A 14,216-nucleotide genomic window follows, 5' to 3' on the forward strand; every position below is an offset into this window, starting at 1 on the left:
TGTATGTGAAGGCTTTAATACGTTAAGTAATACCCTGCGATATCTCTGAAGTCGCTTTGGATGAAAGCGTCAGCAACGTGTAACATACAGTTATACAATGTATTGTAATCTGTATGTGCCACATTATCACTCCATCTCTATACAGCCAATGCACTTTTCAACGTGTTTGTTGTACTGTATGTTGTAATTCTCTGTTATTTATGTGTCCCCGTGGCTTCTGTCATGCCCCCTCAACCCCCTTAGTTTTCCTTTGTCTGATTGTATCGTTGAGATTCATGAGCACAACAAAGGAAATTCCTAGCAATAGTGTTGATATAGCTATAATAGCCTTTAACTTCAACTTGAACTAGAGGCACAGTCTCCAACAGTAAGTAGAAGTCATCAGGTTTAATGTGCATTTTAAAGAGAATAATATCTGACACCTAGCATATATGCACTCTTGATGTCGCAATAATGGAGTAATAATGCAGGAAGGAAGAAATAATATGATAACATATTAAGAATAGAAATTTACTGAGGACAACACATAGTCAAAACTGTGTGTGTGTGTGTGTGTGTGTGTGTGTGTGTGTGTGTGTGTGTGTGTGTGTGTGTGTGTGTGTGTATGTGTGTGTGTGTGTGTGTGTGTGTGTGTGTGCGCGCACGCTTTGGTTCACTTGGGAGGGATTTTTTTTTTCAAGAATAATGCTCGTCACTTAGCAAATACTTGTTCTTGCCATGTTTCATTACACTTAATGGCCATGTTTCATTAGACAGTACTACTTAATGAGCACATTAACCCTCTTTGGTGGACAGGACACGACAGGGGTCCATTTCTCAAAAGCGTAGTTGCTAACTACATTAGCTACTTTGTTGGTTGCAATGCAATTTCCCATTGGCAACTACCGAAGTCGCTAACTGCTAACAACTACACTTTCGAGAAATGCACCCCAGGACTGTGCTTTATAATAACGGAGCTGGATCATCTGATAGATCATCTTTGCTCTCTTCTTTGTGTATCTGCCTTCTTTGTAACGCTTCTTTAGGGAGGGGGGGGGTGTCCTGTTTGTTTATGAATGACTTCTTTGGTATTAAAAAAGAAGTGCCATAGTTTAGACAACCTATGACGAGTGTCCATACCTTACATAACAGTACAAATATGACGAGTGTCCATACCTTACATAATTTAACAGACGCTGTTATCCAAAGTGAGCTTAGATAAAGCAAAGTGCTTTTATCTAAACCTTAGAAACGTTATACAGTAAAACGTGGTACTTCTTAAGTTATGGCAAAATGTTTGTTTATGAGTGCTTCTTGGAATTAGAGAAAGTTTTGGTTGAGGTGCTCTTTGGATAGAGAAAACAAGGAAATCCATTTGTAATAAATAAATAATAAATAAATAAATAAATAAATACATTTGTAATAGGTTGGTCATATTAGATATTTAAAAGACGACATTATGTCCCAGCAGCCATACATTCTTCAGGGAGTCAAAACATGCCAGTGATGCCATTTTGCCATTACGTATCCATGCTTACAGTTGGGAATAATCCAGGCTTCAGAAAGTCTAGACATCTCGGCTAGCTACTGGTTGGAACAAATTTTACATTCTATCTGCGAAGAAGTTGAAGGTATCCCATAATTTGGAGATAGACCTTCTGAACATAACTATATGCTACCAAAAACCTTCATGACCTTTCCCCACCTCTCTCCCACTCGTTTCCTGTCATTCCCACTCACTATCCTGTCTGAAAAGAAAAACAACTCATGAATGTATGATGAATGATGAATTTAGACACACTGATGGGTAGTGTGGATGGAAATAGATAGTAACATATCACAGTATCCTCTCTCTGTGAGGGGACACACTGTTGACTGACTCATGCTTTCAGAGCAGAAATAAATTTTGATCTGAATGAGACAGATTGGAGCAGACAGAACATATGTTCAGGGCAGACAGACAGACAGGCAGACAGACAGACAGACAAACTGGCAAGCAGGCTGGCAGGCAGGCAGATAGACAGACAGACAAGCAGACACACATGGAATGAGGATCAACCTGGATCAGTCAAGCAGAACGATATTTTTTACTTAGATTTCCTTTCTCAATTCCTGCCTGACAGACTAATAGAGAGGAAGAGACAGACAGACAGGCAGAGAGACCTTAAAACAGGATCAAGCTGAGTCATCCTTGCACATTTAGATCTGCGTTTGAAGTGTCTGCCTTGGTCACAGACAACACAGGCAGACAGACAGACATGAAAGTGGCTCAAGATGGTCAGGTGGTGCAGAGCTAGATCTTTGTTTGAAGTGGCTGCCTCACTTTTGTCTATCAGAAGCAGCAAGATTTGTGTGCCAGGAGATATTGCTGCTGATAAATGGGCTCTGTGAGAATTGAGAGTGCTTTATAAATCTTGAGAAGTTTCGTGGAGATGGTCATTTCTCCTTCCATAAGTAATCTGCAGCCTCTTCTATTTGCTGTCTGTCTCTCAGTTTTGTCTTTGCCCTCACTGGTGTGTGTGTGCGGTGCACAAGTGTGTGTGTGTGTGTGTGTGTGTGTGTGTGTGTGTGTGTGTGTGTGTGTGTGTGTGTGTGTGTGTGTGTGTGTGTGTGTGTGCGTGTGTGTGGCACCACACCTTGGGGTCATTGACCACAGGACTAACGTAAACATCCCTTTTTCATACTTTCACATCTCAACCCTCACCTGACCTGTTCATGACAAGATAGACAAAATTGACAAGATATGCAATACAAACTAGACTGCCTGTGCAGTCGCCTTCGACTGCTTAAGGTATATCCCCGAAACGCGACGCTTCCAGTCCCCCATCATTCCTACCACTCCCGTCCACCATTTCGTAAACGTATATGATACACACAGACGTGACATGACGTGCATAGGCTTAAAACCAAACGACTATTGTGAAAATGAAGCAAAAAATGGGGCAAATGGTAATACTGTTTTAATGGTTCAGTGGATATACCACATTAGGTACAGTGTAATAACCAGTGTAACAATATTTAATACAATGTAAAAAAATTTACTTACATCATGTGTTTGTGCGTAAGTGGTATTACATGGTATTGCATATTGTTACACTGATATTACACTATATTACATGGTATTGCATACTGTTACACTCGTTATTACACTGTACCTGATATTGCATATTGTTACACTGGTATTACACTAGTATTACATGGGTTGTTACATTGGTTATTACACTGTACCTAATATGGTAGATTCACCGAAATGGTGAACCATTAAAATAAGGTGTTACCGGGCAAATCAATCCACCCAGTCAGAAGTTATGGGCCAAATGAAAATTCCGCCATTTTGAAAGTGTTGTCTTCCAAACTCGAATCAGTTCATGAACCTACCCTAGAGCATTCACACACAAAATCTGGGACAAATCCATCCACCCGGTCATTAGTTATGGGCCAAAGAATAATTCGGCCATCTTGAATTCAGCCATCTTGAAAGTGTTGACCTCCAAACTCGAATCAGTTCATGAACCTACCCTAGAGCATTCACACACCAAATCTGGGACAAATCCATCCACCCGGTCAGAAGTTATGGACCAAACAAAAATTCGGCCATCTTGAATTCAGCCATCTTGAAAGTGTTGACCTCCCAACTCGAAGCAGTTCATGAACCTACCCTAGAGCATTCACACACCAAATCTGGGACAAATCCATCCACCCGGTCAGAAGTTATGGACCAAACAAAAATTCAGCCATCTTGAATTCAGCCATCTTGAAAGTGTTGACCTCCAAACTCGAATCAGTTCATGAACCTGCCCTAGAGCATTCACCCAAAAAATCTGGGACAAATCCAAACATCCGTTCAAAAGTTATCGCGTTAACACGAAAGACCTTACGCGGCGGCGGCGGACGCGGCGGACGCGGCGGCGGCGGACGCGGCGGACGCGGCGGCGGCGCACGCAAAACCATTACATCCCCGACGCTCCGCGTTTCGGGGATATAATAATTTACAATACAAAATATAATATCGGGCGTGGCCGGACGGCGCATGGAGTAGACGCGAATCCGTATTGATCCCGCACTACTTGCTTTTTAATTACGTTTATTTTACCCCATAGCTAACGATAGCTTTCTAAAACGAGCACAGCGACGGCTAAACATACCAGGACGCATAAAACGGTACAATGGCGACTAAATCGACAAAGCAACCCAAGAAAGACAGCACCAAGGATGGAGCGGTGACTCCCAACGAGGTCAGTATGACCTCCCTGACGACTCTCCTTGAAAAACACCGGGCCGCGCTATCAACAGAATTCAGATCTGCCATCTCTTCCCTGGAGGTAAAATTAGATACAGTGCAAACAAAAGTGGCTGATCATGACCATCACCTCTCGGATATTGACTCTGCTTTGAATGAGATGAATGATCGCATACAAACACTTGAAGCCACTTGCGCTATGCTTGCTGATAGCAACGCCAAACTGACAGCTAAGGCCGCTGACCTTGAGGCGCGCAGCCGTAGGAGTAACATCCGAATAATAGGCCTACCTGAATCTGTTGAGGAAGGACGTCCTACTGCTTTTTTCGCACAGCTACTACAAACCGTCCTTGGCAAGGAGGTCCTACCATCCCTACCAGAGCTTGACCGTGCGCATCGATCACTTGCTGAGAAACCGAAAGCAGGAGAGAAACCAAGGGCTGTCATCATCCGCTTCCACAAATACCGAGTGAAGGAGACGGTGATCGTGGAGGCCCGTAAGAGGAGGGGGACCCTGCTGTTCAATGGCAGCCCGATCATGATCTACGAGGACTACACCCCTGCAGTGATGGAGCAGCGTAATGCCTACAAGGATGTGATGGCGGAGCTCTACGAGCTAGGTCTCAAACCTAGTCTAGCTTTCCCAGCCAAGCTCAGGATTACTTCCGTGCATGGGAAGAAGATAAAGCTGAAATCAGTGAAGGATGCCGAGTCGTATTTGGCGAAGTTTCGTCCGGTTCAACAGACTGATGCGGCATCAGGCTAGCGTTGTTATAATATGCTAAAGCCTTTTGACATGTTCCGCTAATCTTGCTCAGTGCCATCTTCCATTCAATCGTGACTTTTGTTGCAAGGGAGACAAGAGTGCCGTAAGAAAAACTCGACAACTATTTTCAGTTTCTGATTGTTTTTTATTTAACTACTTTACTGACGTTGGACTAAGTATTTAGTATGTTCGAACTGTTCGTTTGACCTTCCCTGTTTGCTGCTCCATTCGGACTTCCTTTGACAGCTAGCAGAGAGGGTTGTTGTGGTGTTCTTCTACACACCACCGCACTGCAACCTGTAGCTGCAGCGCTCGTCTGTCCCTCTAGTGGACGGGAAGGGGATAGACTATATATATCGCCGTTGGCGATTTCGTTCCAGATGAAGTTGATAATGTTCTGCTTGTTTACCTAGCTGTGCCTCGCCATATTTTGAGGGTGTTTTAATACTTTTTTAATAGGGATTACTGGTGTGAAATATGAGTATTGTATTCCACAGAGACGTGGATTATCTGGAAAGATATGAAGAGTATGTGTGTGCACAGTCTGAGTGTGTGTGTGTAACTGAGAGTGTGTGTTGGTATTTGTGGGATAGGGTTTATATGCGTGTGTGTGAGTGTGTGTGTCGTGATTGGTGGGGTGGGGTACAGGTGGGGAATGGGGGTTGGTCGTTGAGGGGGGGACTGGGTGGGATTTTAAATGTTTTTGTGTCATGTTCCTCTTCTTCATCTTCTTTTCACTCTTTCCCCTGCTTTATGTTTTGTTTCTTTCTATTTTCCCTTACACTGCTCAGGTGCAACAGCATAAGGTCATGCATATCGCCACAGGAGTACAGTCACATTTGCTTCTTAGATCCAGTTGTCAATGGCTAGGAATCTGAGGCTGATCTCGTGGAATGTCAAGGGATTAAACAACCTCGCCAAAGCACACAAGGTATTACAACATGTTCAAAGCCTGAAGGGAGAAATTGTATTCCTTCAAGAAACGCATCTCTGCTCATCAGAAGTATCTCGCCTTAAGAGGCAATGGGTAGGGCATCTCTTTCATTCACGGTTTTCCGACAGGTCCAGAGGGGCTGCTATTCTTATTCACAAAGATGTTCCCTTCCTCCCAGGCACCACACTGGCGGACCCCAACGGCCGCTATGTTATTGTTGCGGGTCAATTGCAAAATATTCCAGTAGTTCTGGCCTGTGTGTATGCTCCGACTTGGGATGATGAAAAGTTCATTTCTCACCTATTTTCCACTCTCCCAGATATCACTGACCGTCACCTTATCATTGGAGCAGATTTTAATTTAGTGCAGGACCCAGCCCTGGACAGGTCGTCTTCTAAAACGCTGTCCTTGTCTGGTAACACTTTATTTTAGGGACACATCTATTAGCACTAATACATAAAATATTAATGCATGTGTAAGTAACTTGTAAGGCATGTACTAAGCAAAATAAGACAGTTGTTAAGCATGTATTCACAAATGTCTTGTTCATGCACAATAAGGGATTTATTACCATTATAACCTTAGTAAGGACCTAGTAGACCTAGATTTCTATTTATGTGTAAGCAGTAAGTGGCAGAATACAATGTGTATAAGCTCCTGACTGTGTGAACAAACCCTGAACAGTGTGAAAAGTGAAAACAGATGTGGAATAAGGGTCCCTATTCTAAAGTGATGCATTGCTCAGCCCAGATGGCTAGGGCCCCCGCACTCCCCCCCCCCCCCCAGCCCCCCCCCCCCCCCCCCCCCCTTCCCCCCCCCCCCGGGAAGCAAAGTGTAAGAACATTTCAGATTCTACATTAGTCTCAGTAGGTATGAAGAATCTCACTTATTCTACTCATTATGTTAATGAGTAATTGGAAGCAATATATAGCAAGGATTGGACGTAAAGTTATCAATGACGGTGGGTGGTGAGATGTCATTTTTTCATACACCAATTAGTTTTAATTGTAAAAACCCTACAATAAATGCAGAATATAACGATGAGTAATAGTTTGGAAGCGAAACTAAGCTATTCCTTTCTGATAAATAAGTTAATGTTTGAGAAACTTAGCTACAAGAAGTGCAGTGCATGATGGGTACGCCCTTAGTCAGAAATGCAATGCATGGCCAATGCAGCAATGATAATATTTCTGTTGTTACGTACATGGCAAATTGTTTGGATAGCAACTAAATTTCACAAGTGAGGGGAGGAGCTAAGGACATAGGCTCAGAGCTGGGTAGGTTGTCTGTTGGCCTAGATTGCGTACCCATCATGCACTGCACTTCTTGAAGCTAATGTTCTCAAACATTCACTTAATTATCACAAAAGAGTAGTTTAGTTTTGCTTCAAAACTATTATTCTAATGTTCTGCATTTATTTTGGGGGTTTTTTACAATTAAAACTCAGTGGTACATGAAAAAAATTACATCTCACCAACCCACCGCCATTGACAAGTGTACGTTCAATCCTTGCTATATATAGGCTCTTGTTACCTCCCTCACATTGATATGAACAAGAGAAAACTAGATGACTCAGCTAAGTAATTAATAATTATTTGATATACCCTTACACTTTGTAGATCGGGGGGGCTAGGTAGTGCAGGCCTGGGTGGTGTGGGGGCCTTAGGACTTTGGTAGTGCAGAGGCCCTGAGCCATCTGGGCTGACCAATGCATCACTTTAGAATAGGGACCCTTATTCTGCATCTGTTTTCACACTGTTCAGGGTTTGTTCACACAGTGTGTCGGGAGCTTATACACATTGTATTCTGCCACTTACTACTTACTAATAAATAGAAATATAGGCTTACTGGTCCTTACTAAGGTTATATTAGTAATAAAACCCTAATTGGCCATGAACAAGACATTTGTGAATACATGCTTAACAACTGTCTTATTTTGCTTAGTACATGCCTTACAAGTTACTTATACAGGCATTAATATTGTATGTATTAGTGCTAATAGATGTGTCCCTAAAATAAAGTGTTACCCATTGTCTAACTCTGCTAAAACTTTGCAATACCATGCAACCCAACTAGGCCTATCTGATCCCTGGCGATGCAAATTCCCCTCAAGCCAGGCGTTCTCCTTTTTCTCCCATGTTCACCATACATACTCCCGAATTGACTTTTTTCTACTAGATAATAGATTAATGCATCTGGTCAACACATGTGAATATCACAGTATAGTTATCTCGGACCATGCCCCTACATCAGTCGACATTACGCTCCCTCAAGGTAAACCCACTGTTAAACGGTGGCAACTAAATCACTGTTTACTGTCTGATGATGATTTTAAAGAGTTTCTGTCAAAAGAAATATCTTTTTTCTTCCAAACAAATGACACCCCGGATATCTCTCGTAGCACCTTATGGGACACCTGCAAAGCATATTTACGTGGACAAATTATATCTTTTATGTCACAAGTTAGAAAAAGAGAAAAATCACGGTTATCAGAGATAGAAATGGAACTTCGAAATATTGATAGTAAGTACTCTAAAAACCCAACTCCTAGCCTATACTCAGATAGGGTAAAGCTTCAATCTGAATATGACATGCTCTTGACTAATAGAACTTTAAAACAGATGCTGGTTACCAAACAGCGCTTCTTTGAGCAGGGAGATAAAGCAGGCAAACTTCTTGCACACCAGGCACGAGCAGCTACCACCTCTAGACTAATCCACAGCATTAAAACACATTCCGGGGACACTGTCTCAGACCCAGATGAAATTAACCAAACATTCTCTAAACACTATAGCACACTTTACACCTCTGAATCCTCCTTGGATATGGATCTGACTACAACTCCCCTCAATCAATTGTCATTCCCAACAATTCCAAATGACCTGGCCGATGATTTAGGTCAGTGTTTCTCAACCTTTTTTTAGGCGAGGCACCCTTTAAATTCATGAAAAACCTCAAGGCACCCCAAACCAACAAGCCGTAACATGACATCGCATCCGATACGCCACACAAGTTTAGGAAAGTAACACATTTGGAGATTTGAAGTTGCTGCTTTGTCTCAGACAGGCCATGTGTAGGCCACAGAAGATGGCCAGGCCATGGTAGATGAAAGGTTCCACTTACTAAGCATTCATTTATTAATTTAGACAGCTATGTATTATATTAGGCTACATCATTTATTTATTCATTTAGGTCAATTTCACATACCATCAGCCAAGTTTCCGCGGTACCCCTGAGGTGGGCGTGCGGCACCCCAGGGTGCCCCGGCACCCCTGTTGAGAAACACTGATTTAGGTAAACCAATTACTGTTTCGGAGGTGCAGGAAGCCATTAAGTCATTACAGAGCGGTAAATCTCCTGGACCAGATGGTTTTACGGTAGAGTTTTATAAACTCTTTTCTGCTACTCTAGCACCAGTTTTAGTGGCAGTATTCAATGAAGCCTTTAAGGAAGGCCGCCTACCTCCCTCTATGTGTGATGCCTCCATCTCCTTATTACTAAAAAAAGATAAAGATCCACTTCTCTGTGGTAGTTACAGGCCAATTTCTCTTTTAAACGTGGATGTGAAAATTCTTGCCAAAGTCCTATGTGCTCGTCTCCAACAAGTAATGTCCCTTTTAGTTTCTCCTGACCAAACAGGCTTCATCACAGGAAGACAGTCTTTCTTCAATACCAGAAGGCTACTTAACATCTTACTTTGCCCTGGCTCAGACAACGCTGAAGTGGTTGTTTCTTTAGATGCACAAACTGCATTTGACGTTTTGGAATGGAAATATCTGTTCTTTGTATTAGATAAATTTGGATTTAATTCAGATCTTATTTCATGGATTAAACTTCTCTATGCCTCCCCTAAAGCATCAGTCCGCACCAATGATCAACACTCTCCCCTGTTCTCTCTCCATAGAGGCACACGGCAAGGCTGCCCTCTTTCCCCGTTACTGTTTGCTCTAGCCATCGAGCCCCTTGCTATCTGGCTCCGCAAGGAGGAACATTTCGAAGGAATCACCCGATTTGGCCTTGTTCACAAGCTCTCCCTTTTTGCTGATGATCTATTACTATATGTTTCAAATCCTGTTTCTTCTCTCCCTAACATCCTCAATATCCTAAGTGAGTTTGGGAAACTATCCGGTTATAAACTCAACCTACAGAAAAGTGAATTATTTCCAATTAATGCTTTGGCAAAGAGGATTCCCACCTCCCATTTTCCATTCAAAGTTGTACCCGAGGGGTTTGTCTATCTTGGGATATTTGTGACTAGCACTTTAACTGATATCTTTGCAAAAAACTTCCTCAAGCTATTAGATAAATGCAAACATGATTTTTCTAGATGGTCCACCCTCCCAATATCCTTAATGGGTAGAGTGAATCTGGTCAAAATGATTATCCTACCCAAATTTCTATATCTCTTTGAACACATTCCAGTTGTCATTAACAAGTCTTTCTTTCGTACCCTTGATCAGCATATTGGGTCTTTTTTGTGGGGAAATAAGCCAGCGCGTATAAAAAAATCAGTGATGTACCTTGAGAAGGCCAAGGGTGGTCTTTCACTGCCTAACTTCTGCTGGTATTACTGGGCATGTAATATAAACAAACTTTTGTACTGGGTTGATGATGGCACCGAAATAACTAACTGTTCATGGCTTCAAATTGAGTTGTCCTCCTCTGGTTATGCTCTACATTCAGTAGTGTCATCGCAGATTCCCATTGTCACCAAAATATACAAGAATCCAATTGTTTCTAATACCCTGAAAATATGGTCCCAATTTCGCAAACACTTTGGTCTTATCAGATCGTCAGCTATTGCTCCCATATTAAACAATCATCTATTTCCTCCATCCTGCTCTGATCCAGTATTTCGCATGTGGGCAACAAAAGGTCTCACAAAGATAACACAACTATACAAGGACCAAACCTTCTCCTCTTTTGCTGAGCTGTCAACCAAATATGATCTACCAAACTCCCACCTCTTTCGCTATTTTCAAATAAGGCACTATGTACAGCATCAGTTTTGTGAGTTCCCTAACCATCCCCCTGAATCTGAATTAGACAAAATACTTTCTCTGAGTACGAGCCGGCGTGGTCTTACTTCTACCCTTTACAACTTAGTCCACTCTTCATGCCCAGACCCTACTATATCACTTAAACAGACATGGGAACAGGACCTAGGGTTGACTATATCTGATGCCGATTGGGGAGTCATATTAAATCTTACCCATGACACCTCAATATGTGCAAGACATGGCCTACTTCAATGTAAAATCCTCCACAGAGTACATTTTACAAATGCTAGATTAGCAAAGATATACCCAGGCAGAAGTGATGCCTGCAGCAGATGCGGGAATTCTCCGGCCGACCATGTTCACATGTTTTGGTCCTGTCCTAAGTTGTCAGCATTTTGGTCAAGCATATTTGATACCCTTAGCACAGCCCTCAAATCCAAGATAGAGCCACATCCCCTTACTGCCCTCTTTGGAATTCCCTCAAGGCCTGAAATGCATGTGGAACAGGTTGTAGCTTTCACTACCCTTTTAGCTAGGCGACTGATACTTTTGAGATGGAAACACTCCTCTCCACCTACACATGATAGCTGGATTAAAGAAATTCTTCAGTGCATGACACTTGAAAAAATGCGTTACTCCCTGAAAGGTTCCCTTCGCACATTCCACAAAACATGGAAACCTATCCTCACTCACATTGAAAGTGTAACTGTACAGCCTGAAAGCACCTGATATTGCAGTAGTACTCCCCCCCTTTCCCCCCCTCATCTGTTTATTTATTTATTTAATTGAATTTACATTATCCTTTCTGCAGAACCTTATTTTTCTTTTCTTGTTTCTAGTTTCTTTTTTCTTTTTCCCCCTTTCTCCTCTTTCTTCTTCCTTTCATTTTCTTTTTTCCTATGCCCTGTTTTGCCATGTATGTATGTATGTCTGTATGTATGTATGCGTGTGTGTATGTATGTAGGTATGAATGCTTGTAGGTATGAAGGGGTGGGTGAGTAATGGGAGGTGGGTGGGGGTTGTATCAACGGGGGTTGCATGGGGGGTTTGGGGGAGGGGGGTTGGTTGGTGATACTGTCTATATTTGTGTTACTTATACTTTTACCTATACTTTTGCCTATACTATATGTATACTGACTTACATTTACTTATACTTATACTATATATCACCCAATAACTGCGACTTTGACATTTTGTATTTTGATGAAAATTTCTAATAAAATAAATAAATATATATATAATATCATACGGTTAGGGAGCCCTTGGGGGGCGTTGAGAAGGAGACAGTGGCAGAGGCGCACCTTGCCACCAGGCTAGGCAAGCAGGCGCTTGGGGCCCCCAAGCTCCTAGATAGTGAATAACAGCCCATACTGTACTACAGTAGTGGTGATTTTGGTTCAAATGTTCATTCTTTTGCATTTTCGCTTGGGGCCCCACCTGACCCTAGAATCGCCTCTGGACAGCGGGACAGAGTGGGTGCACTTAGTTGCACGTGCGGGACAGTAGTCTATTTCAGTAATACCAAAGGGGGCGTTGGCAGGCTTATGATGAGGACAGGCGGGCACAAGGAAGCTTATGATGAGGTCAAGGGGACTTTTGTTGAAAGAAGGTTGAGAACCACTGATTTAGAACAAAAAAGTATGTGAGAAAGCAAAAACTTGGGGGCAAATTATGATCATGTTTATGTCAGAAAGACAGGCCTACTTCTGTGTTTAACAGACACAACACTTCCTCTCTAATTAGTTAATATCTCTAATTATCATCATGTCAAAATGTACTGAAATCCCTGTATGCTCAAAGTAATACATGTGTTTTCATCCTCCCCTCCATACTCCTCTATTCCAAAAAAGAAAGAAAAGAGCAGATAGAAAGTGGACTTAATACACAGAGAGCTATAGATAATATGGATGCAACTCACTCATATCTGTTTGAGTGAGATTGAGAGTAGACGGCCTTAGACTGTATGTCACTGATTCTTGAGAAAGTGGCTAAAACAGGTTGTAATGTTGACAGAAAAAAACAAAGTGAATTACAAAATTATATGGTATATCCTCATAGACTAAGGTCTTGGCTTTTCAGAAATGCACAAGGCCAATCTCCCCATTATGTATTTTTTTCAGAAATCAGGCTTTTCTCCGATCATACCTTGTTTTTTGTCAACACCGTCAGACACAATTAAAAGTTATTAAAATTGTATTGATTTGGTTGCATATGTATCTGGAGTTTTTAAGTGATTATGTGTATTTTTTGGTTCACACATATGCCTTTAAATGTTGAAAATTCACTTTTGTTCTATTTTAATACTGTTTCATGTGTTCTAATTTTAAAATATGTACCGTCATACGATGCTTACTTAACGCCTAAATAGAACAAACAATTTTTTGTAATTTCACAAATATTCGTGTAGGCTTAAATTGGCTATTACTTTGATATTTCAACAACTCCTAAGGAAAATGTTGTAAGCACATTCATTTAAAATGTCCAAAACTCCTTCTTACGGTGGTGACTTAAGAACTGACGGTGGTGACAGTAATCTGAGAGTGGTGAAAGTGGCCTAATTAGTACCTGCATTTAGCAAAATAAATAGAATAGAATAAAATCTTGCATAAACACTTTATTTTTGTGTGTGCACAGTATGAGCATGTGTTTTTACTTCATTAGTTAGATTATCTAGGAAGTAAGCCACTGGTTGTTGAAAATGTGGTAAAAACAGCTTTTAAGTTGTTCAAATCCAAAATATAGAGGTGTATTATCATACATGTAGGTCTTGGCTGTGCAGTGAATGCATTGGCCAAGCTCCCCATGTTTAACATTTTTCATAAAATGGGCTCTTTCTTGTTTTGTCAACAGCGGCAGACAGAATTAGAAGTAAAAAACACATGTTTACTGTATTAAAGTGAATTCAACATAACTGTAGATACTTATTGTACGCATATTCTTAAAACATGTCAAAAACACTTAAAACAAGTGTTTTTTGGTGAACTCCATCAGATGTCACCAACGTCAGGTTTTCTGACAAAAAAACCTCCAAATGCACCTCAGTGGTGGCTAGAGTATCATTTTGGATCACAATTATTACTAACATGCCTAGTAATGTTTCATTAACCAGCACAATTTAGTAAAATATGGAACAACATGATGAGCAGAACAAAATCTGACGGTGGTGACATCTGACGGTGTGAGACAAAAAAACACTCTTTTAAATATTATGCATTGTTTGTTCACATTAGCCATTTCATTTTCGCTCTGTTTCTTGGGTGCTTCATACCTTTTCTGAAAAAAAAATATATTTATTAA

Source organism: Engraulis encrasicolus, chromosome 7 (genome assembly GCF_034702125.1).
Source record: "Engraulis encrasicolus isolate BLACKSEA-1 chromosome 7, IST_EnEncr_1.0, whole genome shotgun sequence".
NCBI lineage: Eukaryota > Metazoa > Chordata > Actinopteri > Clupeiformes > Engraulidae > Engraulis > Engraulis encrasicolus.